The sequence below is a fragment of the Arachis hypogaea genome, chromosome 6, assembly GCF_003086295.3.
Source record: "Arachis hypogaea cultivar Tifrunner chromosome 6, arahy.Tifrunner.gnm2.J5K5, whole genome shotgun sequence".
NCBI lineage: Eukaryota > Viridiplantae > Streptophyta > Magnoliopsida > Fabales > Fabaceae > Arachis > Arachis hypogaea.
The window spans coordinates 41,592,356-41,609,299 of record NC_092041.1 but is presented as its reverse complement, the minus strand read 5'-3'; positions in this window follow the sequence as shown (position 1 = coordinate 41,609,299).

The following is a 16,944-nucleotide window of genomic DNA, read 5'->3' as shown; positions in this document are numbered from 1 at the left end:
AGGAGAAATTCCTCGCTTCTCTCAGCAAGACGAACGAACTCTCAGGAGGTTGAGAAGAGAAGTTAGAGGAAAGGCTGTTGTTGGGGAAGAAGAAAGTTCAGAAGAAGAAGAGTATCACGAGATGGAAGGGAATCCCTCAAATTCGAATCTAACAGGGGGGTGACCAACAATAACCCTCCTCAAAGAAGACTTCTAGCTTCTTACACATTTGCAAACCCAAGACACTATGGGAGCAGCATTCTCACTCCCAATGTCAATGCGAACAACTTTGAGCTGAAGCCACAACTCATTACACTTGTCCAGAACAATTGTTCCTATAGAGGAAGCCCATTGGAAGATCCAAATCAGCAACTATCTACCTTTTTGAGAATCTGTGATACTGTTAAATCCAATGGTGTGAATCCTGAAACTTACAAGCTTCTTCTGTTTCCATTCTCACTAAGAGACAAGGCTGCACAATGGCTTGAGACTTTCCCCCAAGGAAGTATCACTAGTTGGGATGATTTGATGACCAAGTTTCTAGCCAAATTCTACCCACCCCAAAGGATCATCAGGCTGAAAACTGAGGTGCAGACATTCACCCAATTAGATGCTGAATCGTTGTACGAAGCATGGGAGAGATACAAAGCTTTGATCAGAAAGTGTCCTCCAGAGATGTTCAACGAATGGGATGTGCTGCAGAATTTCTATGAAGGCTTAACATTGAAATCTCAAGAGGCATTAGATCACTCTGCCGGAGGTTCTTTACAACAGATGAAAACTGCTGAAGAGGCCCAGAATCTTGTGGATATGGTGGCCAACAACCAATACTTCTTTGCACATCAAAGAACCCGTCAACCATCACAGAGGAAGGGAGTGCTAGAACTGGAAGGAGTGGACTCTATTTTGGCTCAAAATAAGATGATGCAACAAGAAATTCAACAATAATTAGAGCAGATGGCCAGGAGAATTGACAGTCTTCAGGTAGCAGCTGTGAATACAAGCCAACCATCAACTATATGGGTGCAGAATGAAGAGAGCCAAGAAGAACAGCAACAGGAGCATGTGCAGTACATGCATAACCAAAGTTCTGGACAGAATGAAGTTTATGGTGATACCTATAATCCTTTCTGGAAGAACCACCCCAACCTTAGATGGGGAGATAACCATATCCAAAGCCAACAGCCATGGCAAAGAAACACAAACCAAAATAACTCAAGGAATAACCAGAAAAACAACAACCAAAATTCATTCAGAAAACCACAAAATACTTACCCCAACTCTAACCATTATCCAACCAATAACCAGCCCACCAACCAAAATGCTTACCATCTACCACCCACATCTCACAACCAACCCCAAGCATCACCAGAATCTCAAAGAATCACCAACCTAGAAACCTTGATAGACAAAATATGGAAACACCAAGAAATGACAGCCAAGAATCAAGAAGCCTCCATAAAGAATATGGAGAGACAAATTGGCCAGCTCTCTAAACAATTTGCAACAGAGAGGCCATCAAGTTTCCTTCCAAGTGACACAATTCCCAATCCTAAGGAAGAGTGCAAGGCGATACAGTTAAGAAGTGGGATAGCATTGATGAGCAATAGTGACACTACAAAGAAGCAAGTAGAGAGCAGCAAAGGGGCAATAGAGGAGGAAAAGCCAACAGACGCAGAAGAAGCCAATGATCAAGATGAGATGCCAAACAAGAACACAGAAAATCCCAGAAGGAAAGAAGACCAACCAACCAATTTACAAAAGGGAAAGGAAGAATTAATCCAAGGACAACAGAAAAAGGAAAACGCCTTTACCCCTCCATTGTCATATCCACAGAGGTTCAACAAAGAAACCAAAGATCAACATTTTCACAAATTCCTAGAAACTTTCAAGAAATTAGAAATCAACATTCCCTTGGCTGAGGCATTGGAGTAGATGCCCCTATATGCCAAGTTCTTAAAGGAGCTCATCAACAAAAAAAGAAGTTGGCTGGAGAAGGAAACTGTGCTTCTCACTGAAGAATGCAGTGCACTCATCAGAAAAGGACTCCCCCACAAGCTGGAAGATCCTGGAAGTTTCTTCCTACCTTGCACCATTGGAAGTCTATTCATCAACAAGGGGATGTGTGACTTAGGCGCAAGCATAAATCTAATTCCATCCTCTTTAGTGAAAAAGCTTGGCATAAGGACGGTGAAACCAATACAGATGTCCTTGGAATTAGTGGACCAGTCAGTGGTACATCCCAAAGGAGTGATTAAAAATCTTTCAGTTAAGATTGACAAGTTCATTTTTCCTGTGGACTTTGTAATCTTGGACACCGAAGAAGAAGGAAACAATTCCACCATCTTGGGAAGGCCATTTTTGGCCACTGCTAGAGCCATCATAGATATAGAGCAGGGAGAGCTAACCCTCAACATGCATGAGGAAAGCATTATCCTGAAAGTGTTTCCAAAACCACAAATTAATGAAGAGAGAAGCAAGATAATTAGTGACTGTTTTCCAAGGCAAGCAACCAACAATACAGTAGAGCAGAAGAATGAGCATGTGCAGGGAGGAGAAGGAATTCAAAAAGGAATTGGGATGATAAACAATAAGGAAAGTATCACAACTAAAGCCACTGTCAAGGAAGAAAGTTTAACAAGAAAAAGGAAGAAAAACAAGAAGAAGGCTTATAAAGGGTGGATGAATAAAAAAATCCCAACTGAAGGATTTACCAAAGGCGACAAGGTGCAATTAGTATATCAACAGCTGGGAACAGAAGATCACTACACTGTTAACCAAGTACTCTCTCTCGAGCACATTGAAATTGAGCACCAAGGCACACAAAAAAGATTTACAGTGAGGGGGGATAAGCTGCGACATTTCAGTCATCAACCAACCTAAGGGGACCAATGTCAAGCTAATGACACTAAAGAAGCACTTGTTGGGAGGCAACCCAACCTGAGGTAGTTTTCTTTCCTAGCTAGTTCAATAAGAAGGTTAAATAATTTAGTTATAATGCAAGGAGCTAAGTTTGGTGTTTCACACCAAAACTAAATTAGGAAGAATAAAGGATTCTAAGTTTGGTGCTCCACCAAAATTTATTCAAAAACACATTCTTACCTTCTTCATAATGCTAGCTCCAAGCAACCGGATAAATTATTTAACCATTCTGCCGTTTTCTAATTTTTAGTCCATAACCCTTAGCAAGATCAAGAAAATTCATGATGGATTAAGTTAATGCATGAAAAATAGTATCAAGGAACTAAGTTTGGTGTTCACACACCAAAGTGAATTTAGGAGACCATAACCAACTATTGCATACTAACCAGTTACCTGAAGCCTTGAGAAGCAAGCAACTTTTGAGAATTGTGCAGGGAACTAACAACCATTTGAAGACATTATGCATCATAACTCAAAAGGGGCACAACAGGAGGAAGGACAAAAGAACTGCAACCCAATAGGTTGTATCTATACTTAACTCTTGCTGTTGAGAAATGTTTTGACTTATGTCCTGCTAAAGTGTTCATCTAGTACAAGTAGAATCACTCTTTGCAATAAGTAGGCTAGTCTAAGTGTGTGCTTGTGTGTTTGCTTGCACTTAACTAAATGCATGATTTGTCCCCTGTATCTTTTTAATTCAATAAAAGAAATGTTTGAAACAAGAAGTAAGATAGTTCTTTGTTAGCGGGAAGTACAATAATAGCAAGTGGTGGTATGTGTGTTTGATTGTGTAAGTAGCTCACTTTTAGTGAATAAAAGGACTAGACTATTATCCTTTTAAGTAGAAAATAGCTCACTGTCTGTGAATCTCATGAATAAAAGTCCTTGGTTGAAAAAGAAAAACAAAGAGAAAAGCTAAGTATGGCAGCAGAACAAAAGAAAAAAAAAGAAATAAAGCTAGACACCAATAGCTTGAACCTTAGAATATATGTCTGTGGTGTCTTTGTATTAGGATCTGATTGGATTATTAAGTTCTTTGGAGTGCATCAACACTTGGTAACTTGGGTTAGCTAACCCGGGATTATCAACTGAAAGTCCACTATCAAGAGCAACCTAGCTACAAGACATTTAGTAACCCAAAGAGGTGCTGGACATCAATGTTCTAAGAAGGAATGTGAGCCAAGTGTCTACAGTGAATAATGTGTTGAGCACAAATAAAGTAAAAGAAAAAGAATTGCTGCACACATGACACTGACCTGAATGTTACAGAAAAGGAAAATAAAGAGAAACAACCATTAAGGATAAGTAAATAATGAGAGGTCATAGCAGTGTGTTAGTTGATGCTTGAAGGAGACTTTCTATGCCTAAAATCAATAAGAAGTGAGTTGTTGCTTATCCGCATAAAACCCCATGAGTTACCAATAATACTTTGCTAGCATGAACATTCTCTTCAATTTCATTCTTTCTTCTTAATAAGTCTTTTCTTGCTTGGGGACAAGCAAGCTTTAAGTTTGGTGTTGTGATGACAAGTCATCTTAGCCTAGTTTTAATAGTTTTTCTCTTTGATTTTCATTGGGTTTTATGCACTTTCTTATGCCACAAGTAAGCCATTTGCATAGAATTTCATGTTTCCTTAGATTCAATTAACCATGAATGAATTGATGCATTTTCATGAGTTTTTGTGCCATAATTGTTTATATGTCAAGAAGAAGAAGAACTCTCATTATTATAGCATAGCTTTGATGCAATTGTTAATTGATGATAGGTAGAGAAAGGCTTAGAAGAAGGTTGAAGAAAAGGGAATAGCAAGGGGCAAGAAGAAGGACTTACGTTTGAGCTCAAGTTTGCCTCAAACTTGGACCCAAACGTGAGGAAGATGGCAATTTCACCCTGGAGGCACGCCAAGTTTGCAGCAACGTTTGCCTCAAACTTGAGGTCAAACGTTGGCTTAAAGATTTTTTACCAAGGGAGGCCAACGTTTGCGCCAACGTTTGCCTCAAACTTGAGGTCAAAAGTTGGTGCCACAAGAACAAGGAAGAACACCCTTGGAGCATTGCAACGTTTATGCCAACGTTTGCCTTAAATGTTAGGTCAAACGTTGGCGCCATTTTAGCATGGAAGAGCACCCCTGTTTGATGCCTTGGATGAGCCACGTTTGTGCCAACGTTTGCCTCAAACGTTGGCTAAAAGACAAGCATGGGAAGGGCCACGTTTGACCTCAAATGTTGGCTCAAACGTGGATGATAGCAAAAGTGGCCGAGCTGCATAAGTGATTCACAAAGACGTTTGAGTCAATTTTTGCCTCAAACGTTGGCAAACATTGACTCAAACGTAAATCCCCAAGGCCCAAGTTGCAAACAGATTTCTTCCCAACACCAAGAGCAATAAACATAGGCTTTTGTCAACCCAATTCCATCAAGAGCAAGGGCCCAATTCAAGGCTTAAAGATCATTAGAAGAAAGTGTATAAATAGCTTAGAATTTAAGTTTTCAGAGAGCTTTCTTTTTAGAATTTTTAGAGAGCCTTTTCCTTTGAGAGAGTTTGATTTAATTTTCAGTTTTCGTTGTTGTTAGAGTTTCTGGGAAGAAGAATTGCATTCTCTTCACCTGAGTTTTCTCATTTTTATTTCCGGCACACTTGTTTGAACCTTGGGTTGGAGAATTGAAGGAATTCTATTTCAATCTCACCCTGAGGTCTCTCTGTTTTGATTTACTGCATAATTGAGAAATTGATATTTGAATTCCTTTCTTCTACTGTTTGATCTTTACCTCTCTTGCAATTGTTTTCTGAATTTGGATCTAGGAAGGCATTGAGATCTAGACTTAGTTATCTAGTCTCTTGAGTCCTGAGATCTGGAATTTTCATTTTAAATTTCATTGTTGAATGCTTCTACAAAGTTCCTTTATATTTCAGTTTGAGATCTGGTTCCATTGAATTCATCTTCTACTATTCCATTTGTTAAATTTTATTTTCCTTGTTTAATTTCTGCAATCCCACATCCCTAACCCATCTAAGATTCAAGAAATTTAGATTTCTTGTACTTTAAGTTTCTGCAATTTACATTTCTTGCAATTTAAGTTTCTACAATTTACATTACTTGCACTTTAAGATTCAGCTCTTTTTCCTTTCGTTCTCTTTAATTTCCTGCAATTCACCCACTCCCCTTTACAATTCATGCAATTTAGTTTCTGTCAATTACAAATCACTCAACTCAACTCTTGTTTGCTTGACTAAATCAACCACTAAGCTAAAATTGCTCAATCCTTCAATCACTGTGGGATCAACCTCACTCCCGTGAGTTTTATTACTTGATGCGACCCGGTATACTTGCCGGTGAGTTTTGTGTTGGATCATTTTCCACACATCAAGTTTTTGGCGCCGTTGCCGGGGTTTGAAAATGATTGACAATTATTAAGTAAGGTGGTAGTTTACATCAAGCACTTTTTCTTTAATTTTGATTAACCCGCTAACTGTTTGAGATTTTGTCTCAACTAACTGCACTCAATACTCAAGAGTGCTGCTGTTTGTTCCTTGTGATTGTGTGTATATCACAGGTAAGAGGAGAAATTCCTCGCTTCTCTCAGCAAGACGAACGAACTCTCAGGAGGTTGAGAAGAGAAGTTAAAGGAAAGGCTGTTGTTGGGGAAGAAGAAAGTTCAGAAGAAGAAGAGTATCACGAGATGGAAGGGAATCCCTCAAATTCGAACCTAATAGGGGGGGTGACCAACAATAACCCTCCTCAAAGAAGACTTCTAGCTTCTTACACATTTGCAAACCCAAGACACTGTGGGAGCAGCATTCTCACTCCCAATGTCAATGCGAACAACTTTGAGCTGAAGCCACAACTCATTACACTTGTCCAGAACAATTGTTACTATAGAGGAAGCCCATTGGAAGATCCAAATCAGCAACTATCTACCTTTTTGAGAATCTGCGATACTGTTAAATCCAATGGTGTGAATCCTGAAACTTACAAGCTTCTTCTGTTTCCATTCTCACTGAGAGACAAGGCTGCACAATGGCTTGAGACTTTCCCCCAAGGAAGTATCACTAGTTGGGATGATTTGATGACCAAGTTTCTAGCCAAATTCTACCCACCCCAAAGGATCATCAGGCTGAAAACTGAGGTGCAGACATTCACCCAATTAGATGCTGAATCGTTGTACGAAGCATGGGAGAGATACAAAGCTTTGATCAGAAAGTGTCCTCCAGAGATGTTCAACGAATGGGACGTGCTGCAGAATTTCTATGAAGGCTTAACATTGAAATCTCCAGAGGCATTAGATCACTCTGTCGGAGGTTCTTTACAACTGATGAAAACTGCTGAAGAGGCCCAGAATCTTGTGGATATGGTGGCCAACAACCAATACTTCTTTGCTCATCAAAGAACCCGTCAACCATCATAGAGGAAGGGAGTGCTAGAACTGGAAGGAGTGGACTCTATTTTGGCTCAAAACAAGATGATGCAACAAGAAATTCAACAACAATTAGAGTAGATGGCCTGGAGAATTGACAGTCTTCAGGTAGCAGCTGTGAATACAAGCCAACCATCAACTATATGGGTGCAGAATGAAGAGAGCCAAGAAGAGCAGCAACAGGAGCATGTGCAGTACATGCATAACCAAAGTTCTGGACAGAATGAAGTTTATGGTGATACCTACAATCCTTTTTGGAAGAACCACCCCAACCTTAGATGGGGAGATAACCATATCCAAAGCCAACAGCCGTGGCAAAGAAACACAAACCAAAATAACTCAAGGAATAACCAGAAAAACAACAACCAAAATTCATTCAGAAAACCACAAAATACTTACCCCAACTCTAACCATTATCCAACCCATAACCAGCCCACCAACCAAAATGCTTACCATCTACCACCCACATCTCACAACCAACCCCAAGCATCACCAGAATCTCAAAGAATCACCAACCTAGAAACCTTGATAGACAAAATATGGAAACACCAAGAAATGACAGCCAAGAATCAAGAAGCCTCCAAAAAGAATATGGAGGGCAAATTGGCCAGCTCTCTAAACAATTTACAACAGAGAGGCCATCAAGTTTCCTGCCAAGTGACACAATTCCCAATCCTAAGGAAGAGTGCAAGGCGATACAGTTAAGAAGTGGGATAGCATTGATGAGCAACAATGACACTACAAAGAAGCAAGTAGAGAGCAGCAAAGGGGCAATAGAGGAGGAAAAGCCAACAGACGCAGAAGAAGCCAATGATAAAGATGTGATGCCAAACAAGAACACAGAAAAGCCCAGAAAGAAAGAAGACCAGCCAACCAATTTACAAAAGGGAGAGGAAGAATTAATCAAAGGACAACAGAAAAAGGAGAAAGCCTTCACCCCTCCATTGCCATATCTACAGAGGTTCAACAAAGAAACCAAAGATCAACATTTTCACAAATTCCTAGAAACTTTCAAGAAATTGGAAATCAACATTCCCTTGGCTGAGGCATTGGACCAGATGCCCCTATATGCCAAGTTTTTGAAGGAGCTCATCAACAAGAAAAGAAGTTGGCTGGAGAAGGAAACTGTGCTTCTCACTGAAGAATGCAGTGCAATCATCAGAAAAGGACTCCCCCACAAGCTGGAAGATCCTGGAAGTTTCTTCCTACCTTGCACCATTGGAAGTCTATTCATCAACAAGGGGATGTGTGACTTAGGCGCAAGCATAAATCTAATTCCATACTCTTTAGCGAAAAAGCTTGGCATAGGGACGGTGAAACCAATACAGATGTCCTTGGAATTAGTGGACCAATCAGTGGTACATCCCAAAGGAGTGATTGAAAATCTTTTAGTTAACATTGACAAGTTCATTTTTCCTATGGACTTTGTAATCTTGGACACCGAAGAAGAAGGAAACAATTTAATCATCTTGGGAAGGCCATTTTTGGCCACTGCTAGAGCCATCATAGATGTAGAGTAGGGAGAGCTAACCCTCAGGATGCATGAGGAAAGCATTATCCTAAAAGTGTTTCCAGAACCACAAATTAATGAAGAGAGAAGCAAGATAATTAGTGACTATTTTCCAAGGCAAGCAACCAACAATACAGCAGAGCAGAAGAATGAGCATGTGCAGGGAGGAGAAGGAATTCAAAAAGGAATTGGGATGATAAACAAGAAGGGAAGTATCACAACTAAAGCCACTATCAAGGAAGAAAGTTTAACAAGAAAAAGGAAGAAAAACAAGAAGAAGGCTTATAAAGGGTGGAAGAATAAAAAAAATCCCAACTGAAGGATTTACCAAAGGCGACAAGGTGCAATTAGTATATCAACAGCTGGGAACAGAAGATCACTACACTGTTAACCAAGTACTCTCTCTCGAGCACATTGAAATTGAGCACCAAGGCACACAAAAAAGGTTTATAGTGAGGGGGGATAAGCTGCGACATTTCAGTCATCAACCACCCTAAGGGGACCAATGTCAAGCTAATGACACTAAAGAAGCGCTTGTTGGGAGGCAACCCAACCTGAGGTAGTTTTCTTTCCTAGCTAGTTCAATAAGAAGGTTAAATAATTTAGCTGTAATGCAAAGAGCTAAGTTTGGTATTTCACACCAAAACTAAATTAGGAAGAATAAAGGATTCTAAGTTTGGTGTTCCACCAAGATTTATTCAAAAACACATTCTTACCTTCTGCATAATGCTAGCTCCAAGCAACCAGATAAATTATTTAACCATTCTGCCATTTTCCAATTTTTAGTCCATAACCTTTAGCAAGATCAAGAAAATTCATGATGGATTAAGTTAATGCATGAAAAATAGTAGCAAGGAAATAAGTTTGGTGTTCACACACCAAAGTGAATTTAAGAGGCTATAACCAACTATTGCATACTAACCAGTTACCTGAAGCCTTGAGAAGCAAGCAACTTTTGAGAATTGTGCAGGGAACTAACCACCATTTGAAGACATTATGCATCATAACTCAAAAGGGGCATAACAGGAGGAAGGACAAAAGAACTGCAACCCAATAGGTTGTATCTATACTTAACTCTTGCTGTTGAGAAATGTTTTGACTTATGTCCTGCTAAAGTGTTCATCTAGTACAAGTAGAATCACTCTTTGCAATAAGTAGGCTAGTCTAAGTGTGTGCTTGTGTGTTTGCTTTCACTTAACTAAATGCATGCTTTGTCCCCTGTATCTTTTTAATTCAATAAAAGAAATGTTTGAAACATGAAGTAAGATAGTTCTTTGTTAGCGGGAAGTACAATAATAGCAAGTGGTGGTATGTGTGTTTGATTGTGTAAGTAGCTCACTTTTAGTGAATAAAAGGACTAGACTGTTATCCTTTTAAGTAGAAAATAGCTCACTGTCTATGAATCTCATGAATAAAAGTCCTTGGTTGAAAAAGAAAAAAAAAAGAGAAAAGCTAAGTATGGCAGCAGAACAAAAGAAAAAAAAATAAAGCTAGACACCAATAGCTTGAACCTTAGAATATATGCCTGTGGTGTCTTTGTATTAAGATCTGCTTGGATTATTAAGTTCTTTGGAGTGCATCAACACTTGAAAGTCCACTATCAAGAGCAACCTAGCTACAAGACATTTAGTAACCCAAAGAGGTGCTGGGAATCAATGTTCTAAGAAGGAATGTGAGCCAAGTGTCTACAGTGAATAATGTGTTGAGCACAAATAAAGTAAAAGAAAAAGAATTTTTGCATACATGACACTGACCTGAATGTTACAGAAAAGGAAAATAAAGAGAAACAACCATTAAGGACAAGTAAATAATGAGAGGTCATAGCAGTGTGTTAGTTGATGCTTGAAGGAGACTTTCTATGCCTAAAATCAATAAGAAGTGAGTTGTTGCTTATCCGCATAAAACCCCATGAGTTACCAATAATACTTTGCTAGCATGAACATTCTCTTCCATTTGTAAATCATGTTGCTTGTATGCGAAGTTTGTATTCGTAGGTTTTGATGAATGACAAACCAACAAACGACATGAAAGACAAACCAACAAACAACTTGAATGAACAAGCATGTTGAAAGATCAACCAACATTCAACGTTGAGGAATGAAGAGTTGAAAGCAACACAACAACAACAAGAAACTCAAGTCCACAACATTTGAAGACAAGTATAGTGTCTTAGGACTTAGGTAACTTCTTGTTAAGAACCAATTGCTAAATCTCTCAACATACACTCACAAAATGTTTTGATTATCATATCATATGCACATCTTGCAATTCGATGCTAGCCAAATGGTTTAAAACTTGTTTTCAAAGGTACAAAAGCATAGGAATTGACTCCAACAAGTTTGAGATCAATCCTAAGTATTTTGAAGTGATTTTAAGCCATTCTTTAAGGTTTGCATCGATGCACACTCATCTTGCATCGTTGCAAAGCATGCAACAACTTGTTGCATCGATGCAAAGATGTTTGCATCGATGCAACCTAGCTGAAAATTCAAATTTCAGCTTCAAAGACACATTTGCATCGATGCAAAGTGTTATGCATCGATGCAAATGATTCAAAAACATAAAAAACGGCTAGTTTTGACAAAAAGGCTCCATCCCACTAACTCCCCAACGTTTCTAAGGTTTGGGGAGTCTATAAATAGATGGATTGAAGCCTTATTTCATATACTTGAGTATTTGCAAACTATCTTGTTCATATTCTTTCATTCTACACATTTTTTAAGGTGTTATAATACACAATTTGAGAGAGCAATATCAATTGGTTCAATAGAGCTAAACTTGCAATCATACACTCTTCTAGAGAGTACTCATTTCATCTCAACAATTCTTTGAGAATTGTTTTCTTGTACACTTTGTAAATTGGAGTGTGATCTCCAAGGTTGAGTCAAGAGTTATAAACACTATAGTCGGTGAGGATACCAAAGAGGTATACTAAGTACTCAAGGCAAATCTTAGAGAAGGTATCTCTAAGTGGAGTGGGTTAGTATACGAGTGGTGATCATATACCATGAGGTGTTAGAAACTAAGGACTCGGATTGTAAAAGGTTTTGCGCGAGCACCTTGAAGCTTGGCAATAGTGGAACTTCTCAATTGTGATTGAGAAAGAAAGTGGACGTAGGACAAGGATTGTGCCGAACCACTCTAAATAGCGTTTGCATCTCTCCAAACTCATCTCTTCAATATTATTGTCTTTTACCTTTGAGCAAATAAATTGTGATCGAAAAGTAGCTTCGTAAGTACTTAAGGAGTAGCTTAAGTCCGATTGGTGAAAAGCTTGATCAATTTATTTGAGTTGGTGTCTATTGGAAAGTAAAAGCTCCTTATAAATGCTTAGCAATTGAGTTAAGCTCTTGGAAAAATACTAGTACAATAACACTTTTGTATATTGTCTTTAACTTTCGCAAAAAGATTCATTGTTGTTGCAATACTCAATTCACCCCCCTCTTGAGTAATTGTGCATAGGTTCTACAAGTGGTATCAGAGCTTAACCCTTTGAAAGACTTAACCGTTTAAGGGAAAAGATCATGGCAAGCACAAGCTTTAACAACAACAACACTAGCGAAGGTAACTCAACCGCTAGACCTCCTCTTTTTAGCGGAACAAATTACTCTTATTGGAAAAATAAGATGAGAATTTGGATCCGTTCTCAAGATGTGAGAATTTGGAAAGTGATTGAGAATGGAAATCACATTCCAACAAAGACAACAAGCACTAAAGAAGGAGAAGTCTCCGTCTCAAAGCAAGTACCGAAAGGAGAAGATGAATATAGTGACGATGATTGGAAGAAAGTGGCAATGAATGATAAAGCCATCAACTTCATTCATTGTGCACTTAACGAGCATGATTATATGAAGATCTCTACATGTGAAACCGCTAAAGAGATTTGGGATAAACTCCAAATCACTTACGAAGGAACCGACCACGTTAAAGAATCAAAGGTATTTATGTTGGTTCATGAATGGGAAAATTTTAAAATGAAAGATGAAGAGAGCATTGAAGAAGCTCTTGAAAGACTCTCCAAGATCTTCAACAATCTAAGCATGCTTGGCACAAAATACAATGATAAACAAATTGTGACCAAGGTGCTTACAAGCCTAACACCAAAATGGAACTCCAAAGTGAACGCCATTGTGGAAGGAAGGCTCTATGATCAACTTACATTCGATCAACTACGAGGTAATCTTCTCACCTATGAAATGACTATGCTAAATAGACAAAAAGGTGAAGAAAGCAAGAAGAAAAGTCTCGCCCTTAAAACAACATCACTACAAGAAGAGAGTGATGATAATGAAGAAGAAGGAGATGAAGAATTTGCACTCTTATTGAAAAGATTCAATAAGTTTGCAATGAAGAAAAACTTCAAGAGCAAAACAAAGGTACCAAAATGCTATGAGTGTGGAGAAGTTGGACACATCAAACCCAATTGTCCGAAACTTCAAAAGGAGGACAAAAACAAGAAATTTAAGAAGAAGGAGAAACCATACATATCATAGGAGAACGAGGATGAATCCGACTCCGATGACGACGAGGTTGCAAATCTTTGCTTAATGGCAAGCGAAGAAAAGGTTAGTGATGACAACTCCACTTCTTTTAATTTACAAGATGAATATGATGCCTTACTTGAGGTGTACACAAAACTTACCCAAGATTATTCTCTCCTAAAGAAAAAGAATATGGATCTTTTAAAACAAAATGAGATGTTGAAAAACGAGAATATCAATCTTGGAAAAGATAAGTGTAGCACAAGTAGTGATCCATACAAATCTTGTAAAATGCATGAAAATGAAATTACAAATCTTAAGAACACTTTAGCTAAGTTCAATGAATCTTCAAAGAACTTAGATAAAATGTTGAAAAACCAAAAGCATGTTCATAATAAGGAAGGTTTAGGTTTTGAAAAAGGAAAATTTAAAAATGCTAAAACTCCAATTAGGCAACCGCAAGCCCAAAAGGCAAGCATGCCTAAAAGGAATGAAGCCTTTAAACATCCTCCTCAACATGCTTCATTTAGAAATTATAATCACAATGCATATAGATCAAAAGATGTTGCATTTAGGAAACAACCTAGGCAACCATTTAGAAACATGCATAGGATGCATAATCCAAATGTCATATGTCATTATTGTAATAAAGTAGGTCATATAGCACCCGTATGCTTTACTAGAATTAAACATATAAACTTTCGTAGTCAAGATACGAGATGGGCACCTTATGGGCATTATGCTCATACTAACCATCAAGGACCCAAATTCACTTGGGTACCTAAATCCCAATTTTAATTGTTTTGTAGGTACGTGTTGGAGCTAAGGATACAAATTGGTATGTTGATAGTGGATGCTCCAAACACATGACCAGCGATGAATCAAAGTTCACCGCAATAGAGCCTACAAACGGAGGAAACGTGATCTATGGAGACAACAACACCGGCAAAGTAATCGGCGTTGGAAAAGTTGGTAAAAATTCTTCTACCTCCATAGATAATGTTATACTTGTCAAAGGTCTCAAACATAATCTCATTAGTGTTAGCCAACTTTGTGACAAAGGAAACTTAGTCACCTTTGATTCAAAATGTTGTTTGATAAAAAGGCAAGACACTAATGAAATTGTGCTAATTGGGCACCGTGTTGACAATGTATACATGATTAATCTAAATGAAGTTTCCTCAAATGATGTGAAATGCCTTGTTAGTAAAAATGATGAAACTTGGTTATGGCATCGTAGAGTAGCTCATGCTAACATGGACCATCTTGGCAAGTTGGTCTCTAAAGAGTTAGTAATTGGCTTACCAAAGCTACGTTTTGAAAAAGACGTCCTTTGCGACGCATGTCAAAAGGGAAAACAAGTAAAGGCCTCTTTTAAATCCAAAAACATTGTTTCAACAACAAGGCCATTACAACTTTTGCACATGGATTTATTTGGTCCTTCTAGGACTATGAGCTTTGGTGGCAATTACTATGCTTTAGTTATTGTTGATGATTACTCTCGATTTACATGGACCTTGTTCCTAGCAAACAAGAGTGATGCATTTCAAGCATTCAAAAGATTAGCCAAAGTTATTCAAAATGAAAAGAATTTTCATATATCATCTATTAGAAGTGATCATGGTGGAGAATTTGAAAACAATCTTTTTGAAACTTTTTGTGAAGAAAATGGCATTGAGCATAATTTTTCCTCTCCTAGAACACCACAACAAAATGGTGTGGTTGAAAGGAAAAATCGTCATTTAGAAGAAATGGCGAGAACTATGCTCAATGAGGCTAATATTCCTAAGTACTTTTGGTCGGATGCGGTTAGTACCGCGTGTTATGTTATGAATAGGATTATCATTCGACCTATTCTTAAGAAAACACCGTACGAATTGTACAAAGGAAGAAAGCCAAATATTTCCCACCTTCACGTCTTTGGTTGTAAATGCTTTATTCTAAATAATGGAAAAGATAACTTAGGCAAATTTGATGCTAAGGCTGCTGAAGGAATCTTCTTAGGCTACTCTTTAACTAGCAAAGCTTTTAGAGTATATAATAAACGCATCATGACTATGGAAGAAAGTATTCATGTCGCTTTTGATGAAACTAACCGTTGTTGTGCTAGAAAAGATTTTGATGAAAATGTAGAAAACTTTGATTCACTAAATTTGAATGGTGAAGACGAAGAAAAAGATTTAAATGAAGCCTCTACAAGCTCAACAAAGGATAGTGTTCAAGTTGAAGAAATTGAACCATCACAAGCACAAATAAATGCACTTCCAAAGGATTGGCGTACTTCAAAGGATCATCCTCTAGACAACGTCATTAGTGATGTTTCGAAAGGGGTAACAACTCGATCCACTTTTAGAAATTTATTTGCATATAGTGCTTTTGTTTCTCAAATTGAACCATCTACCATTGAGTCCGCAATTGATGATGAACATTGGGCTATGGCAATGCAAGAGGAGCTTAACCAATTCAAACGAAATGACGTTTGGGAATTGGTGCCTAAACCAAGTAATCAAACAATTGTAGGAACAAAATGGGTTTTTAGAAATAAACTCGATGAAAATGGTACAATTGTTAGAAACAAAGCTAGATTAGTAGCTAAAGGTTATAATCAAGAGGAAGGCATTGATTATGACGAAACTTATGCTCCCGTAGCTAGATTAGAAGCAATTAGGATGTTACTTGCTTTTGCATCCTCTTATAACTTCAAACTTTATCAAATGGATGTTAAGAGTGCCTTTCTTAATGGTTTCATTCAAGAAGAAGTATATGTTGAACAACCTCCCGGTTTTGAGGATTATGAAAATCCTAATCATGTTTTTAAACTCAAGAAAGCTCTTTATGGTCTTAAACAAGCTCCAAGAGCTTGGTATGAACGTTTGAGCAAGTTTTTAATAGAAAAGGGTTTTAGAAGAGGGAAGGTTGATACAACTTTATTTATCTTGATTGAAAACAAAAATATCCTTTTGGTACAAGTTTACGTCGATGACATAATATTTGGTTCAACTAACGAATCACTTTGCAAGTTTTTCTCAAACCTCATGCAAAGTGAATTTGAAATGTCCATGATGGGCGAACTCAACTTCTTCCTTGGTCTTCAAATCAAACAAGGAAAAGAAGGAACTTTCGTTAGCCAAACCAAATATTGCAAGGAATTGCTCAAAAGATTTGGAATGGACAATGCTAAGGCAATGGACACACCAATGAGCACTACTTGCTACCTTGACAAAGATGAACAAGGTAAAAGCATAGATGTAAAGAAGTATAGAGGCATGATAGGATCATTACTTTATCTAACGGCAAGTAGGCCAGATATCATGTTTAGTGTATGTATGTGTGTGAGATACCAAGCTAATCCTAAGGAATCTCACTTAAGTGCGGTGAAAAGGATTATGAAGTATCTCATAGGAACATTAAATGTTGGATTGTGGTATCCGAAAGGATCCACTTGTGATTTGATTGGTTATTCCGATTCCGATTTTGCCGGTTGCAAATTGGATAGGAAAAGCACTAGCGGCACTTGTCACTTGCTAGGAAACTCTCTTGTTTCATGGCATAGTAAGAAACAAGTAAGTGTAGCCTTGTCTACCGCCGAAGCCGAGTATGTAGCCGCCTGTAGTTGTTGCGCCCAAAATTTATGGAT